The sequence below is a fragment of the Anomaloglossus baeobatrachus genome, chromosome 4 (genome assembly GCF_048569485.1).
Source record: "Anomaloglossus baeobatrachus isolate aAnoBae1 chromosome 4, aAnoBae1.hap1, whole genome shotgun sequence".
NCBI lineage: Eukaryota > Metazoa > Chordata > Amphibia > Anura > Aromobatidae > Anomaloglossus > Anomaloglossus baeobatrachus.
The window spans coordinates 38,799,682-38,819,537 of record NC_134356.1 but is presented as its reverse complement, the minus strand read 5'-3'; the positions used below and the strand labels follow the sequence as shown (position 1 = coordinate 38,819,537).

At 45.0% G+C, this 19,856-nt stretch overlaps 1 protein-coding gene and 1 long non-coding RNA gene across 2 annotated transcripts in view; one reads left to right on the top strand and one right to left on the bottom strand.

Moving 5' to 3' along the window:
* CCND2 (cyclin D2) overlaps positions 1-19,856 on the top strand; it is a 379,364-nt gene that overhangs the window by 87,841 nt on the left and 271,667 nt on the right. The gene's annotated exons all lie outside the window — the stretch shown is intronic.
* On the bottom strand, positions 11,238-18,806 carry LOC142301162 (uncharacterized). Its single transcript, XR_012752700.1, has 3 exons — positions 18,662-18,806; positions 18,330-18,582; positions 11,238-11,613 (listed from the first exon to the last, which is right to left on the bottom strand). It is a non-coding gene; the product is annotated as an uncharacterized LOC142301162 (long non-coding RNA).

Sequence of the window (19,856 nt, the reverse complement as noted above, 5' to 3'; positions counted from 1 at the left end):
AATAATCAAAAATGTTATCAGCTGATGAATGGTATCTGTACCTAATGGCTACGTTTGTGGTTTCCCTCTGGAATGACATGTTCAGAGAAAGTTCTCAATGAGGAAATGTAAATTTTCTGGTCCACAACTAATCTTTTAGACTTTAGTTAGTTAGTAGATTTGTTCTACTTCTATTGAACTGTGTCCTATGATTCAAGATTGAGCTGGACTTTATGACCCATGCTTGAAGGTAAAGGAAAGCTTTACCCTTTTTAATTGTATTCTTCATTTGTCCTTACGTGCAAAAATCAATCAATTCTCTAGTTTTTATTTTTTTACTGCCGTAGAGTCTGTACAACTCCTTCAAATAGCTGGCTATGCTGCTGCTCATGACATAAACATTACACTGCATTTCATCATCACTCTCTGCTCTTCACCTCCCTCATCTCAATTTTAGAGATGCCATCAAGAAGGGGCAATACATTTCCAAGTATACTGTATTAGAGAAGGCGGAGAGTACCCGAAGATAGACAAAAAAAAACATTTAACAGAAAGAATGGACTTATAGGCTGCTCATTGAGGCAGAACACTGTTCTGCTCATCCTCAAGGATAAGTGGAGTGCTTCTACCCCACTGGTTTGAGTGATCATTGATAGACTTAGTGTTATGGGTGTGACACAGTCATGTGGTTTCTGGCCATAGAAGGTCATAGCGTCTGGCTGCACAGAATGCTCACTGACTTTCCATTGTTCTTGCTGTCAGTATTCATTGGTATACGTAGCTTTCCTGATAGATTCATCACTCTCCGTTTTTGGACCCAGCAGTAGCTCAACGTCCACCCAGCTGTTGATCATCAGTATTCCCTTGGTGTTTATATACCCCTTCCTTCTTTTGGAATGGTGCTGGTGATATTCTTCAGTTTATTCAAGCCCTCGGTGCAAGCAGGTGGCTTGTACTCCTCATTGGTATTGTCGCTAAACTTCTACCTGAGTCATCTGTGGATAAGTAGTTCATGCTTTTCCCCCTGTGTGTTCTCCTTGTGTCTTCTATAGTTGTTTAGTGGGGTTGACGAAGAGTTCATCCCATTCGTTCCCTATTTAGGGTCCAGCACTAGGGATACCTAGGGTCAGATATCGGGCTCGGCGCATAGGTGCAGACCCTATCTAGGGTAGTGAGTGACCCCAGGGACCAGCAGTAGCAGTAGGTTTGGTCAGGGGTCACCATCTTCCCTTTCCCTAGACATAGGGTTTCCCTTCCCTTTCACCATGAGCTTGGTACTTTCTCATATCTAGCATGACACCCGCCCTGTGTAGATGGCACACACCTTAGGTCATCCATGACCTTAAACAGATACTTTAAGCCCTCAGTTTATTCAAGCCCTGGGTGCAAGCAGGTGGCTTGTACTCCTCTGTGCTATTGTTGCAGAAAGATTTGTTGAACTTCTACTGGTGTCATCTGTAGATAAGTAGTTCATGCATTTTCCCCTGTGTATCCTCCTTGTGTCGTCTATTGTGGTTAGTGGGGTTGATGAAGAGCTCATCCCATCTGTTCCCTATTTAGGGCTCAGCACTAGCAATACCTAGGGTCAGGTATCTGGCTTGGCGCATAGGCACGGAACCTATCTAGGGTGGTGAGGGACCTCAGGGCCCAGCACTAGGGATACCTAGGGTCAGGTATCCGGCTTGGTGCATAGGTGCGGAACCTATCTAGGGTGGTGAGGGACCTCAGGGCCCAGTACTAGGGATACCTAGGGTCAGGTATCCGGCTTGGTGCATAGGTGCGGAACCTATCTAGGGTGGTGAGGGACCTCAGGGCCCAGCACTAGGGATACCTAGGGTCAGGTATCCAGCTTGGCACATAGGTGTAGACCCTATCTAGGGTGGTGAGGGACCCCAGAGACCAGCACTAGAGATACCTAGGGTCAGGTATCCGGCTCGGTGCATAGGTGCGGAACCTATCTAGGGTGGTGAGGGACCTCAGGACCCAGCACTAGGGATACCTTGGGTCAGGTATCCGGCTTGGTGCATAGGTGCGGAACCTATCTAGGGTGGTGAGGGACCTCAGGGCCCAGTACTAGGGATACCTAGGGTCAGGTATCCGGCTTGGTGCATAGGTGCGGAACCTATCTAGGGTGGTGAGGGACCTCAGGGCCCAGCACTAGGGATACCTAGGGTCAGGTATCCAGCTTGGCACATAGGTGTAGACCCTATCTAGGGTGGTGAGGGACCCCAGAGACCAGCACTAGAGATACCTAGGGTCAGGTATCCGGCTCGGTGCATAGGTGTAGACCCTATCTAGGGTGGTGAGGGACCCCAGAGACCAGCACTAGAGATACCTAAGGTCAGGTATCCGGCTCGGCGCATAGGTGCAGAACTTTTCTAGGGTGGTGAGGGACCCCAGGGACCAGCAGTAGGTTTGGTCAGGGTCCCTTGACACAGGGCTTCCCTTCCCTCTCGCCATGCATTTGGTTCTTCCCTGTACCTAGCATGACAATCAGAACACGGACCCCTCACCAATCAACATATCAATTTTTTAAGTTTAGTTACCCTTTAATAATTCTAGCACCAACTCTTTAGACATTGACACAAATTAAACCATCCGGGCTCGAGTTTACTGTTCACAATGAGGTGACTTGCATGGAATGTCCTTCCATAAATACTGGGGCTGAGTCACGGGGATGTTCGTGGCCAGTCATCAGTCTGAAATGGCTTTTTAAACCAAATTTACTAAATGAAAGCAATCTGTAGAGAATGTAAAAAGGAAACAGAAAGAGACAGAGAACAAAAAAAGAAAAAACGGAAAATTGCCCCATCAAAAATGACAGCATAATTCTTCTCAAAAATTTCGGTAAAAACTTCCTGTATGACGTTGTCCATCCGGGATATGGTCATTATCATAGTTATCGCTTCAAACCAGGTTACTTTGCCTGTTTTAATAAATACTTGCTAGCTGCTGTGGCTCGAGGGTCTCCGGACCCGGGGGCTTGCAGCCACTCAAATGTAAAAAGGGGGGCTATTTACAGGGGATAAGAGTTTGTGACGCCACCCGTGGTTCGCGGTAAGGGAGTACCGCCGCTGCCGATGGGATTACCCGGGGGAGATGGAGTGGGGCAGCCAGATGACGTTCCCTCCACGAGTAGTGGAGACCCTGGAACTCTGAGAGATGGTGGAGCGGGGGGTGCGCAGGGCCAGCTGGAAGCAGGGGAGGACTATGTACTCACTCAGGCAACTCTGGTGGTCGTGCGGCTGCAAAGAAGACTCTGACAACAAGGTGAACCAAGTCTCTGGGTGCCGCTGCCATCTTGGGGGAGCCCATCCGGGTATCCGTCCCCTGTAGTGCTGCCTGGTGGTCCGGAGCCTGCCTCCGCACACAAATTGTAAAGTGTCCTTGTGGCATGTAGGCATAAAGCTGTCCGGGCCCCGCTCCCTCCTTTTTGGGCTCACGCGTGGGATTTCTGTGGGCTGCTTGGGTTGGAAAGCCCTATCCCCCCCTCGTTGCGCTAGTGCCCCTGATCTCTTAGCTTCTTGGGGACAGTCCATAAAGTCACTATCCTCCGCAGGTTAATTGCCGGGTTGCCTGAAGCTACTCCCCGACCTAGGGTCCTGTACCCTGCCGTGCTTTTGGTCCCGGACCGGCTATTGAACTCAAGCTGCTGACTGTCCTCCTAGACTAGGTCCAGCTACCCAGTCCCAATATCCCGCAGCCGGGTTTCTGACTCCTCCGGGTCCAGACCACCGTCTGCAACCCAACTTCTAGCACCCAGGGAGCCACACACTCCCCCAGCTCCTCACTACTCGAGGGCTAACTCTGTTCTCTCCACTTCCTCCCTCTCTCCGGTCTGCCTGACCCCTAGGTGGGTGGCCCTATTCCAGCTCAGCAGCCCACTGGTGTGTCTGACAGGGTGTGGTGTGAGGTGTGGTTGGGCTTTTGGATGCTGATGGAGGCAGTACTACAAGTTGGGAACCCAGAACCATGGGGGGTTGACTCCTGCACTAAGAATAAAGAGCGTGCAGTACCCTGTGACGACCTGACTAGTCCAGGGGCGTCACACTTATATACCCCATAAAATATCAAATCTGAAGCCTTTCCTGTAACTTGCTTTTCCTACAAATATACGAATAAATCGAGAGTTTGGCGTCACCATTTACTGTAGGAATGGAGAATGTCGCTACATTGGCTGACCCATAGGTTGTCCTGTCAGACTGTGTAGGAACACACTATTGCCAGCCGGAATGTTAACACCTGATTGCCAATTTATTGATACCTTCCTAAGGGGAAATTGCTGTGGTAAAGCCAATCACTGATTTCTAAAACAGACCTGTGTGTATTGGAATAACACAAAGGACAATTGGATATAATTTCACACAAAAACTCCAAAAGTTGGCCAAACAAAATTGTTGTCCCCTTCAAATTAATATTTGGTTGTAATCCCTTTGGAATAAATCCCTGCAATCAGTCGCCTCCTATACCCGTCCACAAGCTTCTTACTCCTCTCACCTGGAATTTTGGACTCTTCTTTATAAACGTCTCCAGGTCTCTCATATCTGAAGGAGTCTTCTCTTCTCCCAACAGCAATTTTAAGATCTCTCCGCAGGTGTCAATGGGATTTAGATCCGGACTCATTGCTGCCACTTCAGAACTCTTCAGCGCTTTGTTTATATCCATTTCTCGGGCATCTTGAAGTCTGTTTAGGGTCATTGTCCTGCTAGAAGACCCATGACCTATGATGCAAACCCAGTTTTCTGACACTCAATCTTAAATCCTTTGGTGATCTTCAAATTCCATGGTGTCTTGCACAAAGTCAAGGCATCCAGTGCCAGTGACAGCAAAACACCCCAAACACAACACTTCCACCATACCTGACTGTAGGTCCTATGTTCTTTTCTTTGTAGTCCTCATTCCATTTTTGGTAAACAGTAGAATGATGTGCTTTACCAAAAAAGCTCTATCTTCGTCTCATCTGTCCACAAGATGCTTTTCCAGAAGGATTTTGACTTACCCATGTACATTTTGGAAAACTGCAGTCTAGGTTTTCTATGTCTCTGTATCAGCTTTGGGGTCCTCCTGGGTCTCTTCCATAGCGTTTCATTTCATTCAGAGGTGGACGGATAGTTCGCGCTGACATTAATGCAACCTGAGCCTGCAAGACAGCTTGAATTTCTTTGGAACTTGATTAGGGTGGCTTACCCACCACAAGGACAATCCTGCATTGCAATATATCATACATTTTTCTCTGCCACCCTTGTCCAGGGAGCGTCCATTAGCTACAGAGCCATGGGTTGTAAACTTCTTGATTATGTTGCACACCATGGAGAAAGGAACATCAAGATCTCTGCAGATGGACTTGTAACCTTGAGATTGTCTACATAGATTATACTTGGAGATATTACCTGACACATCATCATGCTAGCCATCCATATTGCTTTGACCAAAACAGAGTTTAGCTATTTTTTTTCAGAGTGACTGATGAGCTCAGCAGATGGAAGGAGCTAAAGAAGTGGCTCATAAGTATTGAAAGAAGGCAGTTCCTCTGATAAGATATCTTACAAAGCTTAATTTTATACTCACTTCTACCAGTGATTTAGGAAACGTTTGTTGAAATGGCAATGACCATTTAAAGAATAAGTGCATTAAAAATGGTCATGTTCTACAGAAAAACTCAAAATGTAAGTTGGACTTCACTAGTCAAGCACTTCTCTACTTATTATGAGGTGTGGCTTCCTTACCAAGGCTTCTTGATACCGAAGAAAAGCCAGGGAAATGACTTTGTGGCAAAGTAGATGGGCACAGGAACTAAAATTTGTAAATTTCCCTCTCTTGCCACGAATGTTGATCATTGGTCTGACACCCTCCTCACCTGTCACGGGTGTGTCGCGGGTGACAGACAGTCATGTGGTTTCTGGCCATAGAAGGTCACAGTATATGGTCACGCAAAATGCTCCCTGCCTTTCCATTGTTCCTGCTGTCAACATTCATTTGTATAGTTAGCTTTCGTGCTGGATTCATCTCTCTCCCTTTTGGACCCAGAAGGAGCTCTCCTTCCACCCAGCTGCTGATCATCAGTATTCTCTTGGTGCTTATATACCCCTTCCTTCTTTTGGACTGGTGCTAGTGATATTCTTCAGTTCATTCAAGCCCTGGGTGCAAGCAGGTGGTTTGTACTCTTCCATGGTATCATTGCTGAACTTTGACCGGTGTCATCTGTGGATAAGTAGTTCATGTATTTTCCCCCTGTGTGTTCTCCTTGTGTCTTCTATAGTGGTTAGTGGGGTTGACGAGGAGCTCATCCCACCTCTTCCCTATTTAAGGCCCAGCACTAGGGATACCTAGGGTCAGGTATCCGGCTCAGCGCATATGTGCGGAACCTATCTAGGGTGGTGAGGGGCCCCAGGGACAAGCAGTAGGTCAGGGGGTCACCATCTACCCCTTCCCTAGGCACAGGGCTACCTTTCCCTTTTCCGCTTGCTTGGTACTTCCCCGTACCTAGCGTGACATCACTTCACCATAGCTTAGCGGGTAGGACCCAATAGAAAGTTGAGAAGCGATGGGATAGATGGGTAACTGTGTCATTTTAGAGGGTAAAGCTGGCTGTAGACATCAGATATCTGTCGGAAGAATGAGTCTTTGGTCCACAGCCATCTCTTCCGGCTTTCATATACACAGGAATGCTCGGTTCTATAGCAGAACCAATATCAGAATCATTAGTCAGCGACTTATCTGCACTAAAGAAAAGGATTGTGTGATGATCAAGCACTAGGTGTCACTTGATGCAACTAGTGGATGGGTAGTCAAACAAGCCGGAGGTCAGAGCCAGGAAGCCACGTATGGTACACAGGAAAGAAAGCGGAGCCGAGGTCAAGTAACGACCAAGAGGTCAGAAGCCAGGAAGTCACATAAGGTACACAGGGAGAAAGCAGAGTTGAGGTTAGGGTACGAGCTGGAGGTCAGAGGCCAGATAGTCACGTAAGGTATACAGAGAGAAAGTGGAGCTGAAGTCAGGGTACAATCTAGGGGTCAGAAGCCAGGAGAAAACTTCAGGGTCATGGGCGGAGAAGGGTCACAAAGGTACAGGATAGCAGGACAAGATCAGAACAAAGCACTTGATCCAAGATCCTAGAGCAGTAGTTTTCGAAGCAAACATCTCCCAGATGGCATAGGAAATGAACCCGGCTCGACTTTTCGACTTTAAAATATGGGAATGTGAGCCGAGTAAGCCACTATGTCACTGCAGAGCAGGAACTATGACTGGCAGCGTTCCGGGAGAGATCGCTCCCTAATGAAGCAGAGCAATCAGCCGGAATGAGGCGCCTGAAAACAGGCTCCTCCCAACACCAGCGCAGGACGCAAGGCAGGGAACAACCCGTCCACAGGAGCACAATACAAAACAGATGATCGACTCTGCAGGAGAGCAGAGCACCGCGGATCAAAACCATGACAGATCAGTCTTTGAAATTTAGACAGGCCAAGTCCTTCTCTTCTCGAACATCATCTGTTAGGTGAGAGTCAGAAGGTCTCCATGCTCTTTAGATAGTTGCCAGAAATTCGTAGGTCCGGCAGACTTCTATCTAATACGTGGGAAGTCTTTATAAAACTTAGTATAAGACTTGGCCAGGTTTACATAGCCAAGCTCCTATAACTATCTGCCATATGTCAATGTTCCCCAACAAGTGGTTCGGCAGTCTAATGCTTCCCCCGCTAGGGTCCTCATTCAATACCATTATGCCGTATTGGCACCATAAGGGAAAATGGCTCCAAAAAGTTGACATATGCCTATAGGATGTCAACCCAAAATATCACGTTCATACTTTCCTAATATTGTGACCCTATGAAATGGGCCGGATGTTAAGCTTTTTCTTCCCTCGTCAGCTTCGAGCCTATTAGTGTTGGTTGCCATTTGGCATTATACCCATACAGTAACTGTGCATCCATTTTTTTGTATCTTCTAAAGCCAGAGATTCTTTCCCCCTTGGATTTTTTTCTGCTTGGACATGCTAATTAATTTTTCTGACAGCCCTTCTCTTCATTTCCACTTCGTCAGACCGGAGCATGACAAATATGGCTTTTAGCGGAGAGGGTTCCAGCATACCATCTGATCGCCTAGCTAGAATCCTTATTCATAGCCAAGCAGCAAGATATTCCTTTATAGCATCTCAATAACATTGTGTCAATGCCTTTCGCTCGCTGCATTCCTTCTCCGGGTTCTTCTAAGACTCTTCTCTCGATGAGCACAATGAGGACAACCGGCTTCCTGGCCTTCTGTCCCTCTCAGTGCCTTATTGTTCGATGTTTGCCAGGGATACATCTCCCTGTCGGATTTGTCATAATTTCGGTTTGACGCAGGGGGTGGCAGTGCAGCTGCTTCTTTAAGGAATTCTAGCGAGGAGAAAGGAGACCCTGCCTTCCTTTTCTCAGGAGATGCCTTTCATCTGGAGAGCGTGGGTCAATGTATCTGGGTAACCCTTCCAACACCGTCTCCCCGCTCAGAATCTGGCATATGCCGCCTTGTCACTCAGCCCTTTGTTTGGCAATTACAGTATGCACTCGTAATATACTCAGCGCTCTAATATGCATGTATAGTTTTATGTCGTTCCAATCTCGATGAAAAGGGTTTCCTCTTATCAGAACAGAAGGATATGATTTCATCTGAAAGGAATCTGACCTCTTGGGTGCCCTCCTCCTGACTTAAGCCAGCCATTGCCTCTTGTGCCCCCTTATTCTCACAGGGTGGAATTAAAAAAAAAAAGAAAACTTCACAATTGTCTGGTAAGATCCAAGAGCAGAAGTTTTCGAAGCAAACGTCTCCCAGACGGCATAGGAAATGAACCCGGCTCGACTTTTCAGCTTTAAAATATGGGAATGTGAGCCGAGTAAGCCACTATGTCACATAAATACAGAACACCTTTCATTCCCAGACTGGCGGATACAATCCTAAAGAATAGAAAAAGAAATCTAAATGGTTCTTTCCTTTAAAGAATTCCTTCAAATCATGATCGGAGGAGTGGTCGGCTTACCTCTGTATAAATCATTCCCAATTAAATCTACGCCATGTTACTGACGGACAACTTTCATTGCCAATCCAACCATTCTATTCCAGTCCAACCATTCCATTCCAATCCAACCATTCCAATCCAGCCATTCCATTCCAATCCAACCATTCCATTCCAAACCAACCATTCCATTCCAATCCAACCATTCCAATCCAGCCATTCCATTCAATGCCAATCCAACCATTCTATTCCAGTCCAACCATTCCATTCCAATCCAACCATTCCAATCCAACCATTCCATTCAATGCCAATCCAACCAGTCTATTCCAGTCCAACCATTCCATTCCAATCCAACCATTCCAATCCAACCATTCTATTCAATGCCAATCCAACCATTCTATTCCAGTCCAACCATTCCATTCCAATCCAACCATTCCATTCCAATCCAACCATTCTATTCCAGTCCAACCATTCCATTCCAATCCAACCATTCCATTCCAATCCAACCATTCCAATCCAACCATTCTATTCAATGCCAATCCAACCATTCTATTCCAGTCCAACCATTCCATTCCAATCCAACCATTCCAATCCAACCATTCTATTCAATGCCAATCCAACCATTCTATTCCAGTCCAACCATTCCATTCCAATCCAACCATTCCATTCCAATCCAACCATTCCATTCCAAACCAACCATTCCAATCCAGCCATTCCATTCCAATCCAACCATTCCATTCCAAACAAACCATTCCATTCCAAACCAACCATTCCATTCCAATCCAGCCATTCCATTCCAATCCAACCATTCCATTCCAATCCAACCATTCCATTTGGTCCAAACATAGTTGTCATGATCCCTCTGTGCAGGGCATCTTGCACACAGGTGATGTTTTTCTGTGTCTTCCTGAACTACAGAGCCGGCAGTACCTTGTTTCCTTTGTGCAGAGCATCTTACATTTGAAGATGCTCTGCTGTGTTTCTTTGAATACTAGCTTACAGGTCAGCACACGATTCAATGCAGGTCCTGGGAGGTGCTGATTACTCAGGTGCTCTACCTTCCTGGTAATTGCGCTGTTTCATTACTGAGCATACTCTCCTAGAACCTCGCCAGTCGTACTCTCTGGTTCTGCAGTTGTGCTCTAGGCTTGTGTTTGTGCTTGTGTTCTGATCTAAGTTTCTTGACCCTGGACTGTGGTTTAACTCCTCTCTGCCCGCTTCCTGTTCTTGTCATTACCTCCTGGCTTCTGACCACGGACCGTTACTTAACCACGTCTCTGTCTGATCCCTGAATCTAATATGTACTCTCTTGGCTTCTGACCTCGGGCTGCTACCTGACTACGTCTCTGTCTGCTCCCTGAATCTAATACATACTCTCCTGTAATTCTGACTCTTGGCCTGTGACTTGAGTGCATTTCTGCTTGCTTCCTGAATCCTGTTGTGACCTCCTGTTTCCTGACCCCGGCTTGTCTGACTACTCTTCCGTCTACACTATCAAAAGTTGTGACTTGCATCACAACTGGCTTTACTTTATGTTTGAAAAGCCTGCTGGTTGGATACCTTTAAAAGGAATCTGTCACTTGATTCATGCTGCCCAAATCAGAGGCAGCATGAATCAGGATCCCGGCTAGAGAAGAGGCTCGTTAGCTGCCAGCCCCGCCGACTTCTCTTTGCACCGCTCCAGTTGATTGACCGGTTTCTCCTGATATACTCACTCGGTAGAAACCGATTATCTAAAGTGGTGCAGATAGAAGCTGGCCGGGGGGGTTTTGGACTAGTTTTGTCTCTGCCTTTGATGTTTTTTCTGAAATGCTGGTGTGTTTCAGAGTAAAATATACCTGGCTGAAATCATATATTCAGGCTTTGATTCATGCTGCCCGCAGTTTGGGTTGCATGAATCAAGTGTCAGGTTCCCTTTAAGCATATAAAGAAATTCTTTATTTCTGTAAAACACATTAGATGATATCCAGCTTTTTTTTTTTTTTTCCAAGCCCCCTTCAGCGCACACATGGCTTCATGAACTCGTACAGGAAATCTGTGGGTGCTGAATACAGACAGATATACGTTACTTTGGGCTGCACTGTCGACTGTTCCCAACGTAAAAAGTAAAGCATGGAGTCTCAAGAATAAAACATAAAGAAAAACTGTATTTCTAAAATATTTTAGCGCTTTTTTAAAGTTTAGGAATCAATTCAGTTTATCTTGTACATAGAACATTTTAATTTGAAACCCTTTTAGGGATAAAATCATTGGAAGGAGAATGTTACGGATGCCGAGGTTCGGTGAGCATGCGGGAGTGGACCCACTGGGCCGTACACTGGACTCCCCTGGAGGAGCAAACCTGTAGTGACCCCCTATACAGGGATTGTCAGGGGCAGCCCAGGGGGCCTAAATGCACGATAGCCAGGACCAGTGGAAGTTGGCTCTTACGGACTGGTTAAGTTTTTAAATGTCCGGTGCTGGTGCACTCGCATGTGACAGCATGTAGATGTAGCTTGGACTTGGCAGCTTGGAGGTGGTGGCTCAGACGTAGCAGCACGGAGGTATTGGCTCAGACGTGGTAGCACGGAGATGGTGGCTCCGACTTGGCAGCATGGAGGTAGTGGCTCCAACTTGGCAGCATGGAGGTGGTGGTAGTAAGCAGGCTCTAGGATGAGACACAGGTTAGGAACATGAGACTGATACTAGGACATAATCACAACTAGACAGAGTAGCGTAATGGAACCTAAGAACTAGCAAAGCACTAACTAGCAGGCAACGTTGCTCAGGCGCCTCACATAAAGGGAAGCCGACTTAAATACCTTCAGAGTAATGGGTGACCTCAGGAAACAGTTCTGGGTAATGAGATGCCGGCCCTTTAAGAAAGGGGGCGTGGTCATGCACTCTAAGGGCCTCACAGAAAGCCTGCGCGTGGCCTGGAAGCAGGAGGAGGCCGTGGCAGATGCCGAGGCAGGAAAGGGGCGCATGGAACTGCCAGGCAGGTGAGGAGAGCGGCGAACACCTCGGAGCAGGGACCTGTGGAGGTGCCGCGGTGAGAGCAGTACCGGGTGCTACAGAGATTATTTCTATACCCGTCGGTGCTCTTTGTTATGTAATAGACTTTCTTTGTGGTCTACAAGGTAAGTGACAATTGTTCAGGACATAATTTTGATTTAGAAAATCTGTTGTTGGATCTGAAACCTATTGGTTTGGCAAAGAAAATAGAATATTTTTATAACACCACCAGTAGTAGTCTACTACTTCTTATCAGAACTTTTTTGTCTCAGAGTCATGTCATGTCAACTGTCATTGCGGTGTCGGGATCTGTGGAGACTTCAGATTACGGCAATCTGCCTGCTAACTTCTCTGATGTCTATGATCAGCACAGGCAGACTCGGGTGTTGACCCACAGACTTGAAGTTCATAGGCAGGTTAGCAAGAGTTAATCACCCATATCCTATCCACCGCCAACAGGTGTCGATTCGTATTGAATTGATGATGCCCTACAACTTTGTAATTCACTTTTTTTTTCTCTATCTCGTTCCGTTTTCGAGATAAAAATGCTAACTCCGTTGTTTTCCACCAGGTGGCGCTATAGGTGGTTTCATTGCGTAGCGCATGGCTACTTTACTATACCTAGACACCACTTCTATGCCTATAGCTGCCGCCGTTCTCAAGTTAATGGCGGTGGACAGGATATGGGTGGACACACTGTATAAGGGTTCACTGGTGGTGGCCGCAGCTTATAGTCGCCAAATCTGGTGACAGGTTCCCTTTAAATTTAATGAGCACCATGTAATTCCTCATTCGCCCTGCGGAGGCGCTGCGGAGAAATGGAGTTCCTTTTGGGGATCACAGCAAAAAGGCAACCCATAGATGGCTCTTTTTTGGAAATCCGGCTTAACAACTGAGTGATATTTTAGTTTCCGTTTATAAAACAAAATCCATACTTTTTGGTTTACAGGTAAACAGCCAAAACAGCTGCTGAAGAAGTGACACATAATAAAGTATCAGCAGCAGAGATCAAATACAGAACTGGTCCGCGCTATTACCATAACCTGCAAACTATTTCATCTTTGAAAATTATAGTCCATTAACCTGTCAAGGGAAGACAAAAATTGCGCAGAGGTCGCAGGTCGACTAGCAAGTATCAGGAGACGGCGATATTTGTTTTCAGGCGAGGCTTAAGACGTGATTGCTTCCCAACATCTGACAAATTACTACGTTTTTTTTTCTCTGTTGACATCTTAAACACCGAAGGAATTCTAAAATTGTTTGTTATGTGCAAACAAACCCTACCAATGATTTCAAGGTTTATTTTGTCTCTTTTGCATTCTTCATATTTATCTTTTATTTTACCACTGAGGGATATTTATTCTGCTCTTTGCTCGTGTTTTATGACCATTCGGAAAAGTGATTATCGGATCCGTCAAGTGTTTGTAATGCAATCATTATAAATATTCTCAGGGAATCCTTGGTAGGCATCAGTGTTTTATAGGAAAAATATGTAGGAAATATTATATATACGCCACTCAGTTATAACTATGATCCGATTTTATTGCTACAATGAGGCTCTGTTCTCTATAAAATGAAACAAGTCTATCATGGTACGACAGGGGTTTTCTCAATTCGCAAACGGGTAACAAAATGTAGTTTACCGCTTATTAAAAATCCTCTATATTCTCAAGAATGGAGGGACTTTTGGTCTATTTTGTATTCTACGTTGCCTAGATTTCTGGCCACCTCTGGAGTCTATCAGAGGTGGCTGGTCTAGTATTCAAGGAGCTCAGCGCTTACACAGTATTTGCTATAGAGCAGTGGTCTCCAGCCTTTGTGACCTTGAGAGCCACATCCAGCTCTGAGCAAAATTCGCGTCCCACATCCAGCCTTGAGCAAGGTTCGCGTACCACATCGAGCTCTGAGTGAGGTTCACGAGCTACATCCAGCTCCACATCCAGCTTTGAGTGAGATTCGTGAGCCACATCCAGCTCTGAGAGAGGTTCACGAGCCACATCCAGCTCCACATCCAGCTTTGAGCGAGATTCATGAGCCACATCCAGATCTGAGAGAGGTTCACAAGCCACATCCAGCTCCACATCCAGCTTTGAGCGAGATTCGTGAGCCACATCCAGATCTGAGCAAAATTCGCGAGCCACATTCAGCTCTGAGCAAGGTTCGCGTCCCAGATCCAGCAATGAGCAAGGTTCGTGAACCACATCCAGCTCTGAGCGAGATTCGTGAGTCACATCCAGCTTTGAACGAGATTCGTGAGCTACATCCAGCTCTGAGCAAGGTTCGCGAGCCACATCCAGATCTGAGTGAATTACGCAAGCCACATCCAGCCTTGAGCAAGGTTCGCCTCCCACATTCAGACTTGAGCAAGGTTTGCGAGCCACATCCAGATCTGAGTAAAGTTCACGAGCTACATCCAGCTCTGAGCGAGATTAGTGAGCCACATCCAGCTCTGAGCAAGGTTCACGTCCCGCATCCAGCCTTGAGCAAGGTTCGCGAGCCACATCCAGATCTGAGTGAATTACGCGAGCCACACCCAGCCTTGAGCAAGGTTCACGTCCCGCATCCAGCCTTGAGCAAGGTTCGCGAGCCACATCCAGATATGAGTGAATTACGCGAGCCACACCCAGCCTTGAGCAAGGTTCACCTCCCACATTCAGCCTTGAGCAAGTTTCGCGAGCCACATCCAGATCTGAGTGAGGTTTATGAGCTACATCCAGCTCTGAGCGAGATTCGTGAGCCACATCCAGCTCTGAGTGAATTACGCGAGCCACATCCAGCTCTGAGCGAGGTTCGCGTCCTCCATCCAGCCTTGAGCAAGGTTTGCAAGCCACATCCAGATCTGAGTGAGGTTCACTTGGTAGACATATCACAACATATTTAATATTTCATTCTTCAAGAACAGGTCGACCTCTTTTAGAGCCTGGATGCTGGATGGACAGTGATGACAACTTTTCTCTTCAGAATTCCCCATAGGTGCTCAGTTATCAGATTAGCAGACACTTGGCCACTGAATCAATTTCACCCTTTTCTTCTTCAGAAATGCAGTAGATGTGTGTTGTGGATCATTGTCATTTTGGAGAAGTGCACGTCTACCAAGGGCATGGAGTGCTGGAGCATCTTCTATTTTACTGTTGAGCAGTACACCTGTGAATTCATGATGCAATCAATCACATGCAGCCCCACATAAGGGCACTGCCTGACATTTAGAAAAATGATTTTAAAAAACCCCACAAACAGGGTGGCTACAGTGACACATTGCGGTGGCAGTGTCCTTATGTGGGGTTGCATTAGAGCTGCTGGTGTTGTGAGCTACATGTCATTGATGAATTCACAGGTGTACTGCTCTACAGTGAAGAGAAGATGCTTCATCATTCTATGTCCTCTCTAGACTCCTGCAGCTAAAGACCCCGTTACACGCTACGATATATCGGGCGATATGTCGTCGGGGTCACATCGTTAGTGACGCACATCCGGCATCGTTTGACATATCATAGCATGTGACAGCTACAAGCGACTGTGATAGAGCAAAAATACTCATCTAATCATTGCTCGTTGACACGTCGCTCATTTTAAAAAAAATCGAGCATCTTCCTGTGCGCCGGTTGTTCATTGTTCCCGAGGCAGCACACGTCGCTCCGTGTGACACCCCGGGAACGATGAACTGCAGCTTACCTGCGTCCCGCTGGCAATGCGGAAGGAAGGAGGTGGGCGGGATGTTACGTCCCACTCATCTCCGCCCCTCCGCTTCTATTGGCCGGCCGCTGTGTGACGTCGCTGTGACGCCGAACGTCCCTCCCCCTTCAGGAAGAGGATGTTCGCCGCCCACAGCGAGGTCGTTTGGGAGGTACGTACGTGTGACGGGGGTTATCGACTTTGTGCACCATGGGCAACAAATTGCCCGTAACGCACAAACGATGGGGGCGGGTGCGATCGCACATGTGAACGCACGATAAATCGACTCGTGTAACGGGCCCTTAAGAGACCTTTAGTGATATCATGGTCACATAAGTGTCCTTAAGCTGTGTTAACCTCGGAAGAGACTCTGGGGAACCCTAAGAGAGTGGTGCCTTGACAGTCGGCCCAGTTTGACTTCCTCTAAAGGTTACTGACTGTAACTAGGGCTTATTTTTGGAGTAGGGCTTATGTTTCACGCATACCACAAAAATCCTGTAAAATCATGCTAGGACTTAGTTTAGGAGTAGGTCTTATTTTTTGGGGGAAAAAGCAAATAATCTTACTTTTTTTTATGAGTTAAAAAAAAAGTTCTATGAGATTCAATCTGGTCGACCTCTTGGGAATTGTTCTTGCATTCAATGAGATATTGATGAAAATCTTAATTTTTCAAAGGGGTGTACTTATATATGCTGAGCATTGTAGATGATTAATAGATAGATAGAGGGATGGATAGATAGATAGATAGATAGAGGGATAGATAGATAGATAGATAGAGGGATAGATAGATAGATAGATAGATAGATAGATAGATAGAAGGATAGATACCGTAGATAGATGGATAGATAGAGGGATAGATAGATAGAGGGATAGATAGAGGGATAGATAGAGGGATAGATAGATAGATGGATAGATAGATAGATAGATAGAGGGATAGATAGATAGAGGGATAGATAGATAGATAGATAGAGGGAGAGGGATAGATAGCTAGATAGATAGAGGGATAGATAGATGGATAGTATATAGATATATAGAGGGATAGATAGATAGAGAGATAGAGGGATAGATAGAGAGATAGAGGGATAGAGAGATAGAGGGATAGATAGATAGATAGATAGAGGGATAGATAGATAGATAAAGGGATAGATAGATGGATAGATAGATAGAGGGATAGATAGATAGAGGGATAGATAGAGGGATAGATAGATAGAGGGATAGATAGATAGATAGAGGGATAGATAGATAGAGGGATAGATAGATAGATAGATAGAGGGATAGAGGGATAGATAGAGGGATAGATAGAGGGATAGATAGAAGGATAGATAGATAGAGGGATAGATAGAGGGATAGATAGAGAGATAGATAGATAGAGGGATAGATAGAGGGATAGATAGAAGGATAGATAGAAGGATAGATAGATAGATGGATAGATAGATAGATAGAGGGATAGATAGATAGAGGGATGGATGATAGATGGATAATGGATGGATAGATAGAGGGATAGATAGATAGAGGGATAGTTAGATAGAGGGATAGATAGATAGAGGGATAGAGGGATAGATAGATTGATAGAGGGATAGATAGATAGATAGATAGAGGGATAGATAGATAGAGGGATAGATAGATAGAGGGATAGATAGATAGAGGGATAGATAGATAGATAGATAGAGGGATAGATAGATAGATAAAGGGATAGATAGATAGATAGATAGAGGGATAGATAGAGGGATAGATAGAAGGATAGATAGATGGATAGATAGATAGATAGATAGAGGGATAGATAGATAGAGGGATAGATAGATAGAGGGATAGATAGATAGATAGAGGGATAGATAGAGGGATAGATAGATAGATAGATAGATAGATAGAGGGATAGATAGATAGAGGGATGGATGATAGATGGATAATGGTTGGATAGATAGATAGATAGATAGATAGATAGAGGGATAGATAGAGGGATGGATGATAGATAGATAGATAGATAGAGGGATAGATAGATAGAGGGATAGTTAGATAGAGGGATAGATAGATAGAGGGATAGATAGATAGATAGATAGATAGATAGAGGGATAGATAGAGGGATAGATAGATAGATAGATAGATAGAGGGAGAGATAGATAGATAGAGGGATAGATAGAGGGATAGATAGATAGATAGATAGATAGAGGGATAGATAGAGGGATAGATAGAGGGATAGATAGAGGGATAGATAGATAGAGGGATAGAGGGATAGATAGATAGAGGGATGGATGATAGATGGATAATGGATGGATTGATAGATCGATCATTTAGAGGTTCATCATTTTATTGGCTACATTTCTTAGTTGTTTGTTATCCTCTGGATATTTGTATTTTCTTCCATGGACATAATTAGAGACTCGTTACATGAAATTACCTAACATGCGTTTCTATAATGAAATAGCAGAGAAATGGCAGAATGTGGGTTTTCAGGCATTTTCATCCTTCTTGTGAATGACTCCTGGGATCACAAGTTTTTCATTTCCAAACCAACAGATAATTTTTTTTTTCTGTTTAACTCCAGAGAAAGGAAACAGGAAAAGGGAGAGAAAACCAGGAAGATGGGGTCAGAGAAGGAACATAAGGAAAGAATTACTGAATTAAAAGATTTAACTTGAAGAAAACATGACTACTTATTTCGGTTTTTACAGGAACCCGTGCAGAATAATGAACATTTACCCAGAAAACCCGAACCTCCGACACCACAGCTTTTTTGTTTCGCACAATGGCTAATTGCAGTTTTATTCATTGTCCTGGAAATGTGATTGATGATGAGAAGGTCTCACTGATTCATAAACCACATCCATTCAGTAGACTCCGCTCAAGTCAATGGAATTTGCTGTATCACATGGTGGACGACTTTCTCCGGTTCGTGAGTGTATCAGACGTGAACTTTCTGTGACTCAAGATTATCTTATCCTTATTGAAAAAGCTAAAAAGGATAGAATTTAAAGAATAATAGGATACATAGAGTCAAAAGTATAGTTAAGTTGAGAGTAAAGTCTTAGTACCTCAAGGCTCCTGGGGTGTCCTAGTGCCGCCATCAGATCACTTCTTAGTTACTAGTTCTGCACCTGTGGCGGCAACCCAACAAAACGGAAACAAGATCAACTTTTCTCCAGGGATCCAATATGCATTTACTTTTTTGGGTTGATACATCCCTGTCGGGGCAGAATCAGAGGATCAGAGTCAGCCAGTCCCCCCAAAATTATTGGGCTCAATTGAATTTTTTCTAAAATGCCTCAACAATATTTTTTGTAACTGTCGAAAAAAAGTTAATGCCTCATATGTATGGAGATCATTACCCTGTGTGGCACTATTAATCATAGTACCAGTAGAGGAAGTTTATGGGGTAAAGTTTCTGTTTGTCGATGTAGGGAGACTTATAAGCCATGCAATGCTCCTCTGGGAATTTAACATGCAAATATCCTCTTCAGAGATGACAGTGAACTTGAACTCTAGCACCACCTATTGGATGTAGAAGTTCTAGAATTAAATATTGATCCTTTTAATTTTCTTGCCACATGACTTAGGATAAAAAGACACAATCACAACCTTTATTTGCATACATGAGATCAGGGTCTTTGACTCGCATCAGGGGTACTAGTTTTGGCAATGCTTTGCACTGATGAGGGGCAAATACCCAGAAACACAAGTCTGCAAATATATTTTCTGATTTGGCTTCTTATTCTAAGTCATGTGGCACAGCTTATTAAAGGGTTGATATTGATTTTGTCTCTCTTCAGTGCAAAGCAGGAGTACTGGCTTGACAATGGTTTTCACTGATGAGGGGCAAACACCCAGAAACACAAGTCTGCAAATAGATTTTCTGTTTTGGCTTCTTATCCTAAGTCATGTGGCAAGGCTTATTAAAGGGTTTATATTTACTTTGCCTCTCATCAGTGCAAAGCAGGAGTACTAGCTTGGCTGGGTGTGGCAATGCTTTGCACTGATGAGGTGCAAACACCTAGAAACACTAGTCTGCAAGTAGAGTTTTTGGTTTGGCTTTTTATCCTAAGTCATGTGGCAAGGCTCATTAAAGGGTTGATATTGACTTTGTCTCTCATCAGTGCAAAGCAGGAGTACTGGCTTGACAATTATATGCACTGATGAGGGGGGAAACACCTAGAAACACAAGTGTGCAAATAGAGTTTCCGGTTTGGCTTCTTATCCTAAGCTACGTGGCAAGGCTCATTAAAGGGTTGA